We start from the raw sequence: 20,871 nt of genomic DNA on the forward strand, positions 1-20,871 counted from the left end.
CTCCCATGGTTTACGACATAGAGCCAAGCACTCAACACTAATCCATGAACATTCCTCACGGTCCCATCTTGTGATAACAATCACTGTCACCACAAAAGCCACTGCTGACAATAGGCCAGGTAAGGAAACCTGAAGAGAAAAGTAACCCAGTAATGGAGTTTGTTGATTATTTTTCAGTTGTTTTTTTAAACTTTATTGTTCTAGATGTATGCGCATCATTGAATTCTCAGTCTTCACAATCCATAGCTGTGAACCACTCAACCACAGAATCTACTATGTTTTCAAGACATCTTAAAAGCAAGCTACAGCTGGTGGATCTTGCTGGTAGTGAATGCATAGGTAAGCGGCATTAAATCCTTCCACTCGAACAAGCTAGCCACTACAGTGAACAAATTAGCCACTTTTAGTTTTAGTTTAGTTCATTGGTACGTGGACCGAGGTTTGCTTCATCAAATATCTAGATACCAACAAGGATAATTAGATATGCTAAATTACTAACCGATAACTTAGAACCTGCTGATATACAGGTATAAAGTGGCTGGTTTTCCTCTATGGATAACTTTGATATTGGCTTTCCACACCACTTAAAAGGCAGTGAATCTACAAATGGTGATTTTGCACTTTCCATCTTCTGATTTTTGACAGTACCCTGATGGTGAAGGAACCAACTAGCTCAGAGATGCATTCTACTGCATCCGCACTCATTTTAACATGATTCTACTTTCCCAGTGGCAAAACCATGCATGATGTACATGTGAAATCAATATACTTGTGTTATATTGTGCACTTGAGGTGTATTTTAAAACAGGAAGGCAGATTATTATCTAAATGGTGTCAAGTTGGGAAAAGGGGAAGTACAACGGGATCTGGGGGTCCTTGTTCACCAGTCAATGAAAGTAAGCATGCAGGTACAGCAGGCAGTGAAGATAGCGAATGGCATGTTGGCCTTCATAACAAGAGGAGTTGAGTATTGGAGCAAAGAGGTCCTTCTGCTGTTGTACAGGACCATAGTGAGACCACACCTGGAGTATTGTGTGCAGTTTTGATCCCCTAATTTGAGGAAGGACATTCTTGCTATTGAGGGAGTGCAGCGTAGGTTTACAAGGTTAATTCCCAGAATGGCGGGACTGTCATATGCTGAGAGAATGGAGCGGCTGGGCTTGTATACTCTGGAATTTAGAAGGATGAGAGGGGATCTTATTGAAACATATAAGATTGTTAAGGGTTTGGACACGCTAGAGGCAGGAAACATGTTCCCGATGTTTGGAGAGACCAGAACCAGGCACCACAGTTTAAGAATAAGGGGTAAGCCATTTAGAACGGAGATGAGGAAACACTTTTTCAATCAGAGAGTTGTGAGTCTGTGGAATTCTCTGCCTCAGAGGGTGGTGGAGGCCAGTTCTCTGGGTACTTTCAAGAGAGAGCTAGATAGGGCTCTTAAAGATAGTGGAGTCAGGAGATATGGGGAGAAGGCAGGAACGGGGTACTGATTGGGGATGATCAACCATGATCACATTGAATGGCGGTTCTGGCTCGAAGGGCCGAAGGGCCGAATTGCCTACTCCTGCACCTATTGTTTATTGTCTATTTTGGTTCCCGGCAACCACTTATAGACATGGCAGGATATTTTATTTTTAAAAAGCACACAAAAGATGACCAGTGCTTTGTATGGTTTAAAGGTGGAATGGGACTTAAGAGAATATTGAAACTCCTTATGGTATCTGTGCTTATCAGCCCACTGTGCAGCATCAGATCTCCAAGATGTTGGTGCTAACTATTCAAGGAGTTAGAAAAACCTCCTCCAGTACATGATAATCAGAAAAGAAATCTGATATCTAGAGATTATCATCATGGCAGATGACAATTCAACAATCTAAAGAAGTTTCTAAAATCCATGAAAATAGAAAATCTCGACCAAGCCTTAATTGGGCCATGTTCTGAGCAATTTGAAAAGACGTTATCATCCCAGTTGTGCAGGAGTGGACCATTATAATCATCTTCAGTATCTTGAGCTAGAGAGAGTTTAAATCAGCACAGATATCTGCTCCTGATCAAATATTAAATGTATCAATACAGCTGATAATTGGCATATGTGTTATCCCAGGAGCATAATTCTGTCCTTAGTCTACGTGCAATACACAGGCGAGAAAGGAAAGCAAATTTAAAAGACCATATACATTTTTGAGTTAATTATGAAATTTCGATAAACTTTTTTAAGAAATAAAACTGGATGGCAAGAGGCAAGAATTGTGATTTTGAATATGCTATCTTCTATTGGTATCCTCATTGCTTATTCTGAGTTTTATCTGAGTCAATTTTATAGGAATATTTAATTTGGGTAGTTTACAACCCAGCAGTATGTATGTTGAATTCTCTAATTTTAAGTAACTTCCACTAACACTCCCCTCCGATCCTCTCCCCTCTTCCCCCTTTCTCCACCCTAGTCGTTTGACCAGCTCCACAGTTCATCACATTGTATCCCTCAATTCTCCTACCAGAGCACCAGCCTGCCTGAGGTCATTTGTTGCCAACACTGATTTGTCCTCACCTCCAGCTCTTCCCCCTACTTTCAGTCTAAAGAAAGGTCCCAACACGAAACATAATCTATCCTTTTTCTCCAGAGATGCTACCTGACCCGTTGAGTTACACCAGCACTTTGTGTCTAGCTTTCATGTTTAACCTGTGGTTTGATTTCTGACAGGAATGTCAGGAGTGACTGGTGCAGCTTTGAGAGAGACTTCTTTTATAAATCGCAGCTTAGCAGCATTGTCTGATGTGCTTGGAGCACTGGCAGAACAACGATCGCATATACCTTATCGAAACAGCAAGCTGACTCATCTACTCCAAGATTCCTTGGGTATGTACATATTCAGTAAAATTGTTTAATAATTGTCAATAGTTTTTGATTTCAGGTGCTTGCACTAATATTCATTATGCACACAACTACAACTTGCAGAAGGACACTTTGTGCAAAATCAACAAGCTGCACCTTACTTTCAAATTTCTATTCGCTTATGTATGGTTAACGTGTTTCAATTACTTGATGCTTCTGAATGAGGGCATGGCCAGCCTGGGATTCAACGCTTTGCTTTGCAGTTTGACTTAGCCTGCAAAATTTCAACATGGCTGGATACTCGAGGCATCAATGGATTCATCTTAAAGCATCTCTTGAATACTCCCAGCATGACAAGGATGAGGGTCTCAGAGCAGAAAGGAGGTGGTTGGAGGAAAATATTGCCGTCAAAGACAGCAAAAGTAGCAGACAGGATGGGCAGGAGCACAGGAAAAAGAGAGGAAAGTCCAATGGTTTAAACTGCATTTATTTCAATGCAATGGGCTTAATAGATAAGACAAATGATATAGGACATAGATTGGCTCCATGAAATAAGATAATTTAGCCGTAACAGAAAGCAATGATCATAGAGTGGAATAGATGACATTTCGGGACGAGACCCTTCTTCAGACTGACAGTCAAGGGAAAGGGAAACAGGAGATATAGGCATATCTTCCATTCATTTGTCCTTAGTACTGTCTATATCTCTTGTTCCTCTTTCCCCTGACAGTCTGAAGAAGGGTCTCGACCCTGAAATGTCATGTATTCCACTCTATGATCATTGCTTTCGTCCGTCTGTCCGCTCGCCCTTGGATTAAGTAGCGCAGGATAAAGCTGTGAATTCACTCCATTCCCCTCCCATTCCCAATCGGACCTTTCTGTCCTGGGCCTCCTCCATTGTCAGAGTGAGGCCCAGTGCAAATTGGAGAAGCAGCACCTCATATTTCGCTTGGGTAGCTTACACCCCAGCGGTATGAACATTGACTTATCTAACTACAAATAGCCCTTGCTTTCCCTCTCTCTCCATCCCCTCCCCTTCCCAGTTCTCCCACCAGTCTTACTGTCTCTGACTGCATTCTATCTCTGTCCCACTCATCCCTGACATCAGTATGAAAAAGGGTCTTGACCCGAAAGGTCAACCATTCCTTCTCTCCAGAGATGCTGCCTGTTCCGTTGAGTTATTCCAGCATTTTACATAGATACTTAGAAAATAGGTGCAAGAGTAGGCCATTCGGCCCTTCGAGCCATTCAATGTGATCATCCACAATCAGTACCCCATTCCTGCCTTCTCCCCATATCCCTTGATTCTACTAGCCCTAAGAGCTCTATCTAACTCTCTTTTGAATGCATCCAATGAGTTGGCCTCCACTGCCTTCTGAGGCAGATAATTCCACAAATTCACAACACTCTGGGTGAAAAGGTTTTTCCTCATCTCAGTTCTAAATGGCCTACCCCATATTCTTAAACTGTGGCCCTTGGTTCTGGACACCTCCATCATCGGGAACATGTTTCCTGCATCTAGCGTGTCCAATCCCTTAATAATTTTATGTTTCTATAAGATGCCCTCTCATCCTTCTAAATTTCAGTGGATACAAGACCAATCGTTCCATTCTTTCATCATATGACATTTCTGCCATCCCAGGAATTAACCTCGTGAACCTACGTTGCACTCCCTCAATAGCAAGAATGTCCTTCCTCATATTAGGAGACCAAAACTGCACCCAATACTCAAGGTGTGGTCTCACCAGGGCCCTGTACAACTGCAGAAGGACTTCTTTGCTCCTATACTCAAATCCTATCATTATGAAGGCCAACATGCCATTAGTTTTCTTCACTGCCTGCTGTTTCTTGCATGCTTACTTTCAGTAACTGATGTACAAGTACACCCAGGTCTCATTGCACTTCCCCTTTTCCTAATCTGGCACCATACAAAAGAAGGATCCCGACCCGAAATGCCACCCATTCCTTTGCTCCAGAGATGCTGCCTGACCCGCTGAGTTACTCCAGCATTTTGTGTCTACCTGCCATTCAGATGATAATCTACCTCTTGTCCTTGCCACTAAAGTGGATAACCTCACATTTATCCACATTATACTGCATCTGCCAAGCATCTTTCTACTCACCCAACCTATCCAAGTCACCCTGCATCCTCATAGCATCCTCTTCACAGTTCACACTGCCATCCAGCTTTGTGTCATCTGCAAATTTTCTAATGTTACTTTTAATTCCTTCATCTAAATTATTAATAGATATTTTGAATAGATGCGGTCCCAGCACTGAGCCTTGAGGCACCCCACAAGTCACTACCTGCCATTCCTACTCTTTGTTTCCTGTCTGCCAACCAATTTTCTATCCATGTCAAAACCCTACCCCCAATACCATGTGGTCTGATTTTGCCTACTAATCTCCTGTGTGGGACCTTATCAAAGGCTTTCTGAAAGTCCAGGTACACTACATCCACTGGCTCTCCCTTATCCATGTTACTGTCTACCTGAACTTAGTTGTTAGGGATAACATTCATTTCTTTTCATTCATTTTTGAATGACAATTAATTTCAATTCAATTCAAAATGTACAGGTCTATTACCAAGAAGATCTTGGAACATTTCACATTGTTTGTCAATGCTCTGCATAGTCTACTCTTCTGCCTCACTTTCCCAGCATCACACGGGAGGGCTGCTCCCCCAATGCAATATTCCACCTCTCCACCAATTCCAATATTGGTGGCCAGTGGGGGGGGGGGGGGGGGGTGGCTTTCTGGAGCGCTAGTATGGGTGTTGCGGTCTGAAGGGTCCAGAGGGCTAGTATGGATATTGTAGGCCATATGGATTCTTGGGATGGCGGCTCAGTCACTCAAGCCTACTCAGTCACATTAATAACTCTTTTATTCTTCATCGATGGGAAAAATCCTCTTGTCCTGCGCAGCGGAGGGGGACTCTGAGTAAGATGGCCAAAAATCACAGCCGTAAGAGGCAGCGTTTTTTCTAAAATCAATATACAGAACAACAGGAAGTGGTCAAGATCAGACTTTTAGTAATATAGATAGATACACACACACACACACACACACACACACACATATATATACTAGACCAAGTGCAGACCCGTTGGGTCTGCTCCCCAACGCAAGATTCCAGGACTCACCCGTTCCCCCAACGCAATATTGCACCACTCACGCATAACCCCCAACTGCGCAGGCATGGCTCATTTCTCCTCATCCCTCAGCACTCCATCCTCCTCCTCTTCACCCTCACTCTTCAATCCCTAGAGGGAGGGGTGGTAGAGAGGGAGGGGGTAGATGGAGAGAGGGAGGGGGGTAGAGAGGGAGGGGGGCAAGGGGGGGGGGGCAGAGAGGGAGGGGGCAGAGCAGCATCGACTCTGAGAGAAACTCGTTGTTGGCCTGGTAGAGGTACCTGGAGTCGAAAGACAGCGGGGTGTCTCTCATGAGACGGAAATCTAAGGATTAATGCCACTGCTTCTGATGGACCAATGTATCTGCCAGTCAAGTACAGGTGCACAACCTTTTATCCGAAAGCCTTGGGACCAAACACTTGTCGGATTTCGGAATTTTTCGGATTTCCGAATGGAAGATTTTTAGCGTAGATTAGGTAGGTAGCGCGGGCGGCTTGAAAGGTCTGGAGCGGCTGCCTCCTCCCCGGAGAATCATTGTAAATCATTGCATAAATGTTAGTCAGTTATTTTCGAGGGATTTTATGTGAAGGGGGAAACTTTGATTCTTAGTCCCCTACCTGGTCGGAGAGGCGGGGAGCAGGCAATGCCTTACCGGGTCGCCGTGCAGTAAGCTCCGGAGCGCTGTGGCCGCCGACTCCCAACGTCGCGGAGCTGGGGCTGCGGGCGTCCGGCCGCGGGCGGCGCCGGTTGGAGCTCCGACCCCGGCAACTCTACCCCTGGCTGCGCGGCCCACCAAATCCAGCGCGGCCCACGGCCGGATGCCCGCAGCCCCAGCTCCGCGAATGTTGGGAGCCGGCGGCGTCGCAGCGCTGGGATACCAGCGGGGAGCGGGCAATGCCTTACCGGGTCGCCGTGCGGTAAGCTCCGGAGCGCTGTGGCCGCCGACACACAACATCGCGGAGCTGGGTCTGCGGGCGTCCGGCCGCGGGCCGCGCTGGATTTGGAGCGCCGCGCAGGCAGGGGTAGAGTTGCCGGTGTCGGAGCTACAACCGGCGCCGCCCGCGGCCGGACGCCCGCAGTCCCAGCTGGGAGTTGGCGGCCACAGCGCTCCGGAGCTTATTGCATGGCGACCCGGTAAGGCATCGCCCACTCCCCGCCTCTCCGACCAGGTAGGGGACTAAGAATTAAAGTTTCCCCCTTTACCCCCCCCCCCCCCCCCCCACCCCCCCCCCGCCCCCTTCACATAAAAGCCCTCCAAACTAACTGACTAACATTTAAGCAATGATTTACAGATGTTTAAGTCTCTCCCCGGTCTCTGGGGAGGAGGCAGCCGCTACAGTAGTACAGACCAAAGATCTTATAGCGAAGCTCCGCTATAAGATCTTTGGTACAGACCTGGGTTGACCGTGGGTCGTTTCGGGTCAAGTTTGGCGCCAAACGCGAGCTTTGGTGTGCAGACGACATCCTGGAAAAAATGGCCGGTTTTCGGAGTTTTTCGGTTTCCGGAACTCCGGATAAAAGGTTGTGCACCTGTACTGTGAAATTTCGTCATCCCTGTTAACTCTAAAAGATGCTTGATCACTTCCCTTCGTGGTGTACTTGATGACGTATTTGACTGACTTTATAGAGCAGCATATCTCAATGTTGATGTGACATTTGATCAACTTCAATAGTTCAGCATTATAGGGCACCACCCAATCAGAAGTGATATGTTGGCGTCCTTCTTGATATCCCTGAAATCCTCTCATGTCTGGAGATCTTCTCCTGTATAGAGCATATTAATTATGTCCACACCTTGTGCTCGCGATAAATGGCTTCTTCCTGACAGCCATCAGGCTATTAAACATAACAAATAAGCACTGAACTACGAAAGACTATATTATTTGTGCTATTTGTTATTTGTTGCACACACATACACACACACATACACAAACACACACACAGACTCATACACACACACATTCACACATACACACACATTCACACACACAGACTCATTCACACACACACAGACTCATTCACACACTCATTCACACACACACTCATTCACACACACAGACTCATACACACATACACACACACACACACATGCACACACACAGACTCATACACTCACACACACATACACACAGACTCATACATACACACACACAGACTCATACACTCACACACAGACTCATACACTCACACACATACACAGACTCATACACTCACACACACACACAGACTCATACACTCACACACACATACATACACACACACAGACATACACACACATTCACACATACACACACAGACTCATACACACACATTCACACACACATACACACACACACAGACTCATACACACACACACAGTCTCATACACACACACACACACACTCACTCATACTCATACACACACACAGACTCATACACTCTCATACACATACACACACACGCATACACACTCACACACACACACACACACACACACAGACTCATACACATACACACACACACACACAGACTCAAACACTCAAACATACACACGCATTCACACACATACACACTCACATGCACACACATTCACACACACACACACACATATGCACATGCACAGACTCATACACACATTCACACACACACACATTCACACATACATACACACACACACATGCACACACAGACTCATACACACTTACACACGCACACATGCACGCACACACATGCACACACATGCACACACAGACTCATACACACATTCACACACACACACACACACACAATTCAAAAATGCCAAGCACCTTCAGAACGTGTTGAATATACAGTGTGTAAAACGAATATTTAAAGCCTGCTGTGGAGGCTGCTGCTGAAACAAAATCCTGCTTTAAATAACATCCAACAAACACACTCACCATAGAGAGCAGTAAACTCATGAATTATTCAACAGCGCCTGCACTCAGCGCCATCTTGACGTCACCCTCTCGAACCGGAAATGACACACTCAGCGCCAGCATGCCGCTAACCGGAAATTACGTAATCGACGCCATCTTGCAACCAAGCGAAAATCACAGAATGAGCGCCAATTTTAAAATTAAACACAGTTCTGATCTAATAAAATGCTTATTCACTTTATCCATCCGAAAACTGTTGCTGAAAGCCCTTTAAAAACGCCAAGCAATTGCGGGGAAAAAACACTGGGCAAGCAAGCCGACCACATACACATCCGTTCGCTGAAAAGCAAGTTTAAAAATGCCAAGCAATTGCAGGAAAAAAACACTGAGCAAGCAAGCCGACAAAATATACATCAGTTCGCTGAAAGCCCTTTAAAAATGCCAAGCAATTGCGGGGAAAAAACACTGAGCAAGCGAGCAAGCCGACAAAATACACATCAGTTCGCTGAAAAGCAAGTTTAAAAATGGCAAGCAATTGCAGGAAAAAAACACTGAGCAAGCGAGCAAGCTGACAAAATACACATCAGTTCGCTGAAAAGCAAGTTTAAAAATGGCAAGCAATTGCGGGAAAAAAACACTGAGCAAGCGAGCAAGCCGACAAAATACACATCAGTTCGCTGAAAACCACATCAGGGGACTCACCGTGAAGTAGATTCGCAGCTCAGAGAGCCGTGACCCTCGCGCTTCCTGGGTCTGGCAGAGACTGAGTGAGGCACGACACTTCCGGGTTTTATAGTCCCTCCCCCTGCCGCCAGTGGGGGCAGCAGAGAGAATGGGGATTTAAAAAAAAACATTAATATCTCTCTGATCTTTCATCGATGGGAAAATCCTCCGGTCCCGGAAGGCGGAGGGGGGCTCTGAGCGAGGTGACCAAAAATGACGGCCATAGGTGGCGCCGTTCTCTCGGAAATTGCAGCACAGTGGGCCAAAAGCGGTCAAGATCAGACTTTTAGTAATATAGATATATATATATATATACACACACACACATATACTCAAAAAAGAAACAATAGTAGTCCTAAACTAGGAGATGCCTTCAGCTAAAAGCAGTTTAATCACTTATATTTTTAAAGACATGCCTGTTTAATTCTGAGGAATAATTTCCACAGAGGTTATAATTTATAATGGATTTCCAAAACAAATACGATTATTAAAATACTGAAAAAACATACCAATGAGTTGCTGACGGGCAAGTAATCTGTTAATGACAGAGGTGGACTCCTAACAACCCTCCCTCCTTCCATATTCTTAGACTGTTTTCAAATGATATCATCTATATGGGATGCTTACATTGACCAGATCGGATGGATGTTATGTGGACCTATCTTTCCTTTTTGTTTATCCATTCTTGGTACAGGATGGTACTATTCTTAATGATAGCACAGGTCAGAAATGTTTCTCTTGACAGTGAAGTAAGATAATGCACATATTAAACCACAATAAGCCTTTTGAATCTAGGTCAGCTTCAGTTACTGCACTAATAGCTTTTGTGATTAAAAAAACGTGATTAGAATGAAGCCTTTCAAGTGTGGAGTGTGAATATACATCACAAGAGAGTTGGGGGGGGAGGGAGTTGCCTTTTATGATAAGGATGGACATAACTACAGTGTTTGAAAAATAATATTCTTAGGGGATCATCCAGTGATGCTGTATGGATCTTAGAACTTAGAAAGGAGGGTAATGATCACTTTGATAGATGGAACTGTGGTATAGGTCAGCGGGATTTAGAAGGGCAGATGACGGAGTGATTGCAGATTCCAGATAGTTGTAAGAATAAGAGTAGTATATGTAAGAGATTTTAACTTCCCTGATATTGTCTGAGACTCCCATAGTATTAATAGTTTGGGCAGGATGAAATTTCTTAATGTGTCCAAGAAAACTATCTTGCATTACTGGACCTCCTTTTAGGGACCTCGGTAGAGCAAGTGGCTGAAGTGTCAGTCAGGAAGAGCTTGGGACCAATTACTTTAATTTTATCAGTTTTAAAGTATTTATGAGAAAGATGGGATTGATCCACATTTTAATGTCCCAAATTAGGGCAAGGCCAATTTTGGATGCATAAGGCAGGAACTTGCAGATGTTGGTTGATTGAGTCTGTTGGCAAACAAGGGGACGGCCAGCAAGTGGGGTTTTTCAAAGTGCGATAAGAGCATAGGGGGGTAGCATGTTTCTGTTAAGATGAAAGGCAAGGCTGGCAAATTTAGGGAACCATGGTTGACGAGTGATGTTGAAGCTCTGGTCAGGAGAATAAAGGAGGGCATATGTCAGAATTAGGCAATTGGGAACAAGTGAATCCCTCTGCAAGTGTAAGAAGTGCAGGACTACACTTAAGAAGTCAATCCAGAGGGCTAAACGAGGACTTCAAAAGGATCTGGCAGGCAAGGTACAGGAAAAACGTAACAGATTCTACAAGAATATTCGTATTAAAAAAGCATCTAGGGAGAAATCAACATAGTCCCCTTAAAGATCAGCATTGCCGTCTTTGTGTAGAGCCACAAGAGATTAGGTAAATACAGAATTAATCCTTATTGTCAGGTTTTATTGAGGAAAAAGTCATGAAGATCCAGATCAGTTGCGAAAGTGGGCCAAGGAATAGCAAATGGAATTTAACTCTGTCAAAGTTGAGGTGTTTCACTTTGGCATGTCAGACCGGGGCAGGAATTGCACAGGAGACAACTGGAGTGTGTGGTGGAACAGAGAAATCTTTGACTACACATGCATGGTTCTCTGTAAATGACATGTAGGTTGGACAGGGTGATGAAGGGTCAAAAACAGAACCCTCTGCCCCCCCCCCCCCCCCCCCCCCTTCCTCCCACCCTCAATCACAACTTCTACAAGAGAAGTCTTAATAAACATGGACTAGTGGAGATAAAGGAAAACCACAATTCTGAGAACTAAATCCTGCACTCTTTCCATTTCCCTTTGCTCTATATATTGTACTTTAGTTTGAACTGATTGTATCTATGTATGGTATATCTGATGTTTGGATAATGTGCAAAACAGAACTTTTCACTTACCTCAGTATATGTAACAATAATAAACCTAAACTTAATCTTTGCTTGGATATTCAAGTACCTTCCTGCTGCACTTGGAATAACAACCAAAACAATTCCAAATTTACATAAGAAAATGCTGGAAACTCATGGAACAAGGAATTGGGTCAACATTTTAGTTTTGACGGAAATTCAGGAACATTAAATATATCTCTATTTCCACTGATGTCTGATCCTACTGAGTGCTTCCAGAATTCCAGAATACCATATCAGATAAAGAGGGAAGATATATTATAGTTTCGGGTGAAATTTATGCAACCCCACTAACTTTGATAAATATTTATGCTCCGAATTTTGATAACCCCCAATTTTTTGATAAAATTATTGACATAATATCAGAGTTTAATTACCAAAATGTGATAATAGGGGGGGACTTTAACTGTGTTTTTTAGATTCATATCTAGATAAATCAGCAAAACAAAAGAAGAGTAATTTAAAATCTAAAACTAGCGAACTTCTAAATACATATATAAAAAATACTAATATAATAGATGTATGGAGATCTGCTAATCCAGTTGGAAGGGAATACTCATTTTACTCTTCGGTGCATAAAACTTATTCAAGAATTGATTATTTTTTAGTGGATATGAAATTAATGCCATATACAAACAACCCAACATACCACATTAGTAGTATCTCAGATCACTCTCCGTTGACATTTTCAGTAAAATTTGAGGGAATGCCGGGTAAAAAAATTTTTGGAGGTTTAATACACATATTTTAAATGACGTGCAAGGCTATCAATATTTAAAACAACAAATGAAACTTTTTTTCGATACAAATGATATACCAGGTACTTTGCCTTCTTTATTATGGGAAACTTTTAAGGCATTTATGAGAGGAATTATAATTTCATATCAAAGTTTTCAAAATAAAAAGAATAAGACAGAACAATTGTTGTTAGAACAAGAAATCAGACAGTTACAGAGTTGGATAATGCCAAAGATTCCACGACAGATAAACACAATAAGATAATATTACTGAAATTTAAACTTAATCGAATTTTATCGGCAAGAGTAATAAGACTATTCCAAATTACAAAGGAACATTTTGAGTTTGGTGACAAACCACATAAGCTTTTAGCTCGCCAATTGAAAAAACAAGAAAAGGAAAATACTATAACCAAAATTAAATCAGAGAAAGGTGAATTACTAATACTACCTAAAGATATTAATAATAGATTTGCCCAATTTTACCAAAACTTATATACATCTAAAATTAAAATAGAAGATAGTAAAATAAAAACATTTCTAGATAACTGTATTCTTCCAATACTGGACCCTTTGGAACAAGAGGAACTAGGAGCTCAAATTACAATCAAAGAAATAGGTGAAACAATAAAATCGCTGAAAAATGGTAAGACACCGGGACCAGATGGTTTTAATAATGAATTTTATAAAAAATTTCAGGAGATAACAACCCCTTATTTATTTAATTTATACTCCCATGCTTTTAAAGAAAACAAACTACCTGAAACACTAACAGAATCAACTATTACGCTTATTCCAAAAAAAGATAAAGATTTAGAAGATCCGGGCTCGTACAGAGCTATATCACTTTTAAATACAGATCAGAAAATTTTAGCAAAGATTTTAGCAAGAAGATTAAGCAAATATATTAGTAAATTGATAAACCCTGATCAAACAGGGTTTATACCTAAAAGATACTCATTTAATAATCTGAGACGCCTGTTTAATATAATGTACTCGCATAAAGTAGAGGAAGAAGATATATCAATTATTTCTTTGGATGCAGAGAAAGCATTTGATCAGGTAGAGTGGCAATACTTATATAAAGTACTACAAAAATTTAATATGGGAGAGAATTTTATAACATGGGTAAAATTATTATATGATAAACCAATGGCAAGAATTTTAACTAATAACATGTTATCTCAAAAATTTCAACTATCAAGGGGTAATAGGCAGGGATGTGCACTATCACCCCTGCTATTTGCCCTTATGATAGAACCCCTGGCTGAAAGTATAAGAATTCATCCGAATATTCAGGGCTATAATACCAGGGACTCAAAGAATAAAATCTCATTATATGCAGACGATATACTTTTATATATTACAAAGTCTCAAACGAGCATACCAAATTTATTAAACTTAATAGAGGAATTTGGGTCTTTTTCTGGATATAGAATAAACTGGAATAAAAGTGAAATCATGACATTAAAACCTCAAGAACCTACACACTTACTGAAGTTCCCCTTTAAAATCGCAACAGAAAAATTTAAATATTTGGGTATTCAGATTACTAGAAAATATAAAGCATTATTCAACGCTAATTTCATACCTTTATTAAATAAACTTAATACGTTGATTAAATTTTGGAAAACACTTCCCTTATCATTATTAGGTAGAATAAATGCAATAAAAATGATCTTCCTACCACAATTACTATACCTATTTCAATCTATACCGGTATATATCCAAAATATTTTTTTTTTAAATTAGACTCTAATATTACTAATTATATTTGGGACTATAGATCACATAGAATCACAAAAAAACACTTATGTAAACCAAAAGAGGTCGGGGGACTTTCATTTCCGAATTTTATGTATTATTACTGGGCAGTGCATATTAAGAATATGATTTATTGGTTGGATATTTCTACCCAACAGGCAGAATGGATAAAAATGGAGAAGGAGGATTGCCATCCTTGTAATATAGGAACGATCCTCTTCTCCCCAAAAAAACCTGAATAACACAATATATAAGAAGAACCCAATTATATATGGTACAATAAGAATTTGGAAACAAATAAAATTATCTTTAAAATTAAGAAATCTATCACCGTTAATGCCAATAGCGAATAACCCTTTATTTAAACCATCTCTTATTGATAAGACATATAACCAATGGGAAAGTCTCGGAATTAGAAGGATCGGGGATATGTACGAAATGGGAAACTTACTATCATTCCAACAACTACAATTAAAATTTAAATTGAAAAACAACCAATATTTTAAATATCTTCAGATTTGCGATTTCGTGAAAAAATATATACAAGGATATCAAAAAGTAACTCCTGACTTATTGGAAGAAGCAATGAATATTGAAGCTGACTCACAAAAATTAATATCATATTTATATAAGTATTCTAAATATAGACCTACCATCGACAGAGGTACTTAGAGAAGAGTGGGAACGGGAACTAATGATAAAAATTACGAAGGTTAAATGGGAAAAGTACCTGATATATATTCACAAATGTTCAATTAATGTAAGACATAATCTAATTCAATTTAAAATTGTACATAGATTATATTATTCAAAAACAAGATTGAACAAATTTTATCCAAATATATCCGCCACTTGTGATAAATGTCTAGCCCAAAAGGCAACTATAACACACTCCTTAGTTTCCTGCATAAAACTTTATAGATTTTGGAATGATATTTTTGAAATAATTACAAAATTATTCAAGACAAGAATGGAACCTAATACTGAAATGATTATATTTGGCGTAATGGAAGATGGGAATAAATTGAACACATCTCAAAATCTATTCCTTAACTATGGTTTAATAATAGCAAAAAAATTAATTCTTAAATTTTGGAAGGGTACATCAATACCAACGCTTAAAATGTGGATTGCAAGTATGTTGGACACCGCTCATCTTGAGGAAATGCGATTCCTCCTAATGGATAAATCAGACCAATTTATAACGAGTTGGTCTCCATTCGTCGTTTTTTTTGGAATCATATGGTGCAACACAATTGTAAAAAATAATAGTTTCAGGACTGGACGAGGGTTGGTCAAGATTATAAATAATGATCTCCTTTTCTTTTTTATTTTATTTTATTTTCTCTATTTTCTCTCTCAACTTTCTTCATTTACTCGTTTTCTTTTTTCACACACTATATATTTCACATCTTTCTATCCTTTACTATCTAACTTCTTTTTCTTATTCTAATCTTTTTTCAATGTAACAAAAAAAAAAAGAAGAAATTGTACATAAAATGTATTATGAAAATATATATTAGGCACTGGTGCCATATGACTGTACTTACTTCTAATAAAATAAAATATTTTTTTTTTAAAAGAAAAAGAAAAAAAAAAGTAACTAAATATAAGTGTAAAAAAAATTGATAGATATAGGTCAAACGAATTGGGAATAGGTTCAAAACTATAATTTACTCATAATTACCTAAATAAATAGAGTAATATTAACTAACTAATGCTCTGTTCCTGTGCTTTTAGGGGGTGATGCCAAACTGTTGGTGATGGTATGTGTCTCGCCTGGACAAAAATATATCACAGAATCTTTGCAGTCTTTCGGATTCGGTTATCGAGCGCGGCAAGTACGAAAGGGCCATACAAGGAAGAAGATTCTGGTATGCTCAGGTAAATGCATTGTTCACCTTTGCATTGTTATGAACGACAGTCCTGGAAAAATACACTCAGCAAAAATAACTGCTGGAGGAACTCGGCAGGTCAAGCAGTATCTGTGGAGGGAACCAGATGGGCAACATTTCCCGTTGGGAATCTGTATCAGGACACACGCTGTGTCTCTAAACGTTCCATATTTGGTTTTCCTTCCAAAGCAATTATTCATCTCAAGCATTCATGGAAATTGAGGTTTGACATTTTCTGGTATTCTCCTGCTCTGAAGAACTGAAGCAAAAAATAAAAACTTGGGCAAAAGTTCAATAATTTGGGTAGTTTCTTATTCCATGATGCAACAAATACTTACTTAGACTTAGTTCCTCCTACACTGTTGAGTGCATTGGGCGCAAGCTTTCGCCATTCTGTTCGGTTATGTTTGACGTCTTCCACCCTCGATAGGTTTGCGTCCCGGGCTTCCAAATCCTTCTGCAATGCTCGCCTCCATGTGAGTTTAGGTCGACCTCTTTTCCTTCTTCCGTCAGGTGCCATGTCATTGCTATCTTAGGTGCACGTTCTGGTGACATTCTGAGTACATGTCTTGCAAATTTCATCCTGCATACCTCTATGCCCTGACTGAGGGGTTTTGTTGCAGTTTCCCGGTAGATATCCTCGTTTGTGATGTGGTCTCTGTAGCTATTCAGGATCTTCCTCAATCAGCATTGTTGGAATGCATCCAATTTCTTTATCATCTTCACATTGATTTTCCATGTGTCACTGGCATAGACTGTAGGGAGGACTACGGACTGGAAGAGCTTGACTTTTAGCATCTTGGATATCCCGCCACTAAACCATATGGTCTAGTGGCAGGATATCTAAAATGCAACAAATAACCATTGTAATAATCAGGTACAAGTATTTAACACATTGAAATGGCATATGACAGTTTAATGAAGGATTAGTTCATTTTTAATATATTACTAGCTAATAACTAAGAATCGCTCTGTGATACATTGCATAGCACCTTACTAATTCTCAATCACAGTGTGTACAATGCTTTTTTGACTGTTTTAACAGCAAAATATTTTTTAGCCCCATGTATTTTCTTATGTTAAACACATGTGAATACTAAACCTTGTTTAACAGTTCTTCTCCCACAATCTTTGCTTACGTTCATCTCTGCTCTTTGGGGAGAGAGAATGCACTTCTGTTCTTTGATCATGCATCAGTCTGAAATCCACAGGTCTACTGAATATCGCACAATTTTCAGTTCTTCATATCTTGTAACTTGCAGCATAGAAGGTGGCCATTCAGCCTATTGAGTCTTTGCTGTCTCACTGAGCATTCCCATCACTAATTTTCTCGGAACCCCACTCACTCCACATTCCTCATCAGTTGCCCCCAGATTCCATCACTTCCCCACACACAAATGCAATTTACTGTCCCAGTCTGACGTGAAGTCCAGTTAGTTCACTCGCAGCATGCATTTATACTCAATAACTTTACGCTTCTTCCCTAATCTACAAACGACAGTCAACTATGCTTTTAAAATACGTAATAGGAACAAGGTTTATTTATTATATCAGGATTGATCTACCCTGACAATGTTTTCAGTTGAGGCAGAGGCTCACTTGCATCTCCTCCAACCTCATCTACTATATCCGTTGTTCTCTGTGTGGATTACTAAAACCAGGCGCAGACTGGGTGATCGTTTTGCTGAATACTTATGCTCAGTATGCCTTGGCCAACGCGATCTCCCAGTTGCCAAACATTATAACTCCCCTTCCCGTTCCCACACTGACTTTTCTGTCCTGGGCCTCCTCCGCTGTCAGAGTGGGGCCCAACACAAATTAGAGGAACAGCATCTCATATTTTGCTTTGGCAGCTTACAACACAGCGGTATGAATTTGGTTTCTCTAATTTCAAGTAACCCTTGCATTCCCTCACTCTCCATCCCTTCCCCACTCTCGTCATCATGCTAATTTATCTGTTTGTATCCCCTCCTCCTCAGCCAACAATGGACCATTGTGGCCATCGGTGCCAGCTCTGATTTGTTCTGTACCTTTTCATACCTCTAGTTTCTCTTTCCCCTGACTCTCAATCTGAAGAAGGGTTTTGACCCGAAATGTCACATATACCTTTTCTCCAGAGATACGTATGACCCACTGAGTTACTCCAGCAATTTGTGTTTGTCTTGAGCTAATCTCAGATGTCTCTGGAAAGAAGACTTTGTCTTATTACTGTACGTTCTTGAGGCTCCATGATCCAAGGCCTCATGATTTACTCATATTTCCAAATGAGTCCAATTATTTTTGTGGGCACCTAAGTGAGCCTGTTTGCTCGACGTTGCAGACGGCTCCATTTCAGCTGAAAAATCTGTCAACCCTTACACACGGTTCATGATGTGAACCACAACTTAGTGTGTCTAGTGGGATGACATGAACCCAGACGCCTCTCGCTTGCAAATATTGCGAAACAGGGAGCTGAGTGCATATGTCTTCCCTGCCAGTACATAACCTCTGCAATATCAAGACTCCCGCAGTGCCTCCTCATGGCAACATATGGGAACTGGGACTTCCTTTGGTCCCGGGCGAAACTGTGTGAGGATCTTGGAGGAACCTTTGCCCCCAAAGATGCGATATGTATGCCCACTGGTGTGTGGATATACCCTGTGTCCATCAATCAGGTCCCAGCTGGGGGTCAAACCATTGCCTCAATGCCTGATGGCAGTGGGGAGCCAAAGGCATTGAGCTGGAGTCTCTACAGGTGGTCAGCTGATCCCTCATGCGTTCACCTTCTGCCAACTCCTGCAACAAAGTAGGCCCAAGATATAGCAGCCATGCTGTTCCTCCAGAATCAGTCTATTCGGTCAATAGGTAAAATGCAGATGCTGGGCAGGTCTATGTTTCCAATTATATGTGCGGACTTGCAGCCAAACCAAATGTAGAGGACAATTAAATATTCCCCTCTCCAAGCAGGACAACATCAAAGCCGCACCATCATCTCTGGCAGATCGATGGATGCCTACCCATGACCCTTACATCACCAAGGTCAACCTTACATCATCATTCCTGACCTCTGGCACTGTCTGTGTGGAGATTACCCATTCTCCCTGTGACAGCATGGGTTTCCTTACACATGCCAAAGACGAGCTGGTGGGTAGATAAAATGTCTGCTGTTTCTTACTCCTAGTGTGCATGGCTGGGGAATTGATGGGCACCTGCGAGAAAATGGGTTGCAGAAAAAATATGTGGGGGAATGGAACTGATGGGAATGCATTGAGAACCAACAGAAACTCAAAGAGGATTATTACGTTCTTGAATAGTATGGGCGTCAAAGGTTATAGGGAGAGGGCAAGGGTTGAGAGGAAAAAATGAATCAGCCATGAACGAATGGTGGAGTAGACTCGATGGGCTGAATGGCCTATTTCTGATCCTACGTCATGTGTGCATTAGAGAACTAATAGGTTGAAATCAAAGAATTTACTTGCATTTGATGGAATCAAATGAGGTTTGGCAGATTTTATTTCTTCGAGGTTTTGTATGTAATAGAAAAATAATTAAACATTGGAAATTGATGAAGTCACAATAGGATTACTCGATTACGATTGCAGATCCTGGGACATGTTGTTAAATGGTCTGCTTCTGAGCCATAAATATATCTGGTTCTATACTTATCATCGAAAAGCTGATTCCAATGGATCAGTAATTTCTGGTTCAAGTTTCTATTAAAGATTTTAGATTACATTGAAAATTATGACTTGAATTTTAGGTGTGCCCAAAAGAACTAGCATTGGTTTTACACTAAACCTTAGAGAGAATTATAACTGCTAATAATAATCTTCATTAAACTGTAAAAGCATTGCTCCAATATTTTTATTGATACTGTTTGATTTTTAGCACTTACTGATATCTTCACTGATAATTATTCATTTATGCTTTGTAGAGAACACTAGAGGAAGATCTTCACAAAATAGTTCCCAAAGAAATCGTCAAAGTGTTTCCAGCTTAGCCATCTTCTAAACAATGAAAATAAAATATTGTGGATATTAGAAATCTAAAATAAAAAAGCAGATTCAGACATGATAATAAGAAATATAATATGTGCGGTTTGGGTGTAACCTATGGCATAATGAATGAAAAATATAAGAATACTTCAATCAAAAGAAACAAGGCAAAATGCTACCAAATGTTAATGGACAATTTCAGCAAGCCTGTGTTATCCCATTGACATATGGTCATGCTGAGGGAAAGAAGAAAGATAGGAACATTTGAAATAACATAAGGTAGAAGAGAGTGTGGGATGTGAATAAACTGACTTAATATACACATACTGTTATCCTCAATGTCTCCAAATTAGCTGCTGCCTATGTCGCCCTTAAAATTAATCTAACCAGTGGAGCTTTAGGTATGGAAGCACCCAAGCCCACAGGATGTATGTGTATTTGGAAAGGCGGAGATTTATTAGGGATAATGGGGGCAGTTTTCTGTGGGGTAAATCCTTTTTGATTTAAGTCTTTTCATGTTCACGTAAAATTAGGCCATTCAGCCCATCGAGTCCACTCCGCCATTCAATCATTGC

This window comes from Amblyraja radiata, chromosome 8 (assembly GCF_010909765.2).
Source record: "Amblyraja radiata isolate CabotCenter1 chromosome 8, sAmbRad1.1.pri, whole genome shotgun sequence".
Taxonomy (NCBI): domain Eukaryota; kingdom Metazoa; phylum Chordata; class Chondrichthyes; order Rajiformes; family Rajidae; genus Amblyraja; species Amblyraja radiata.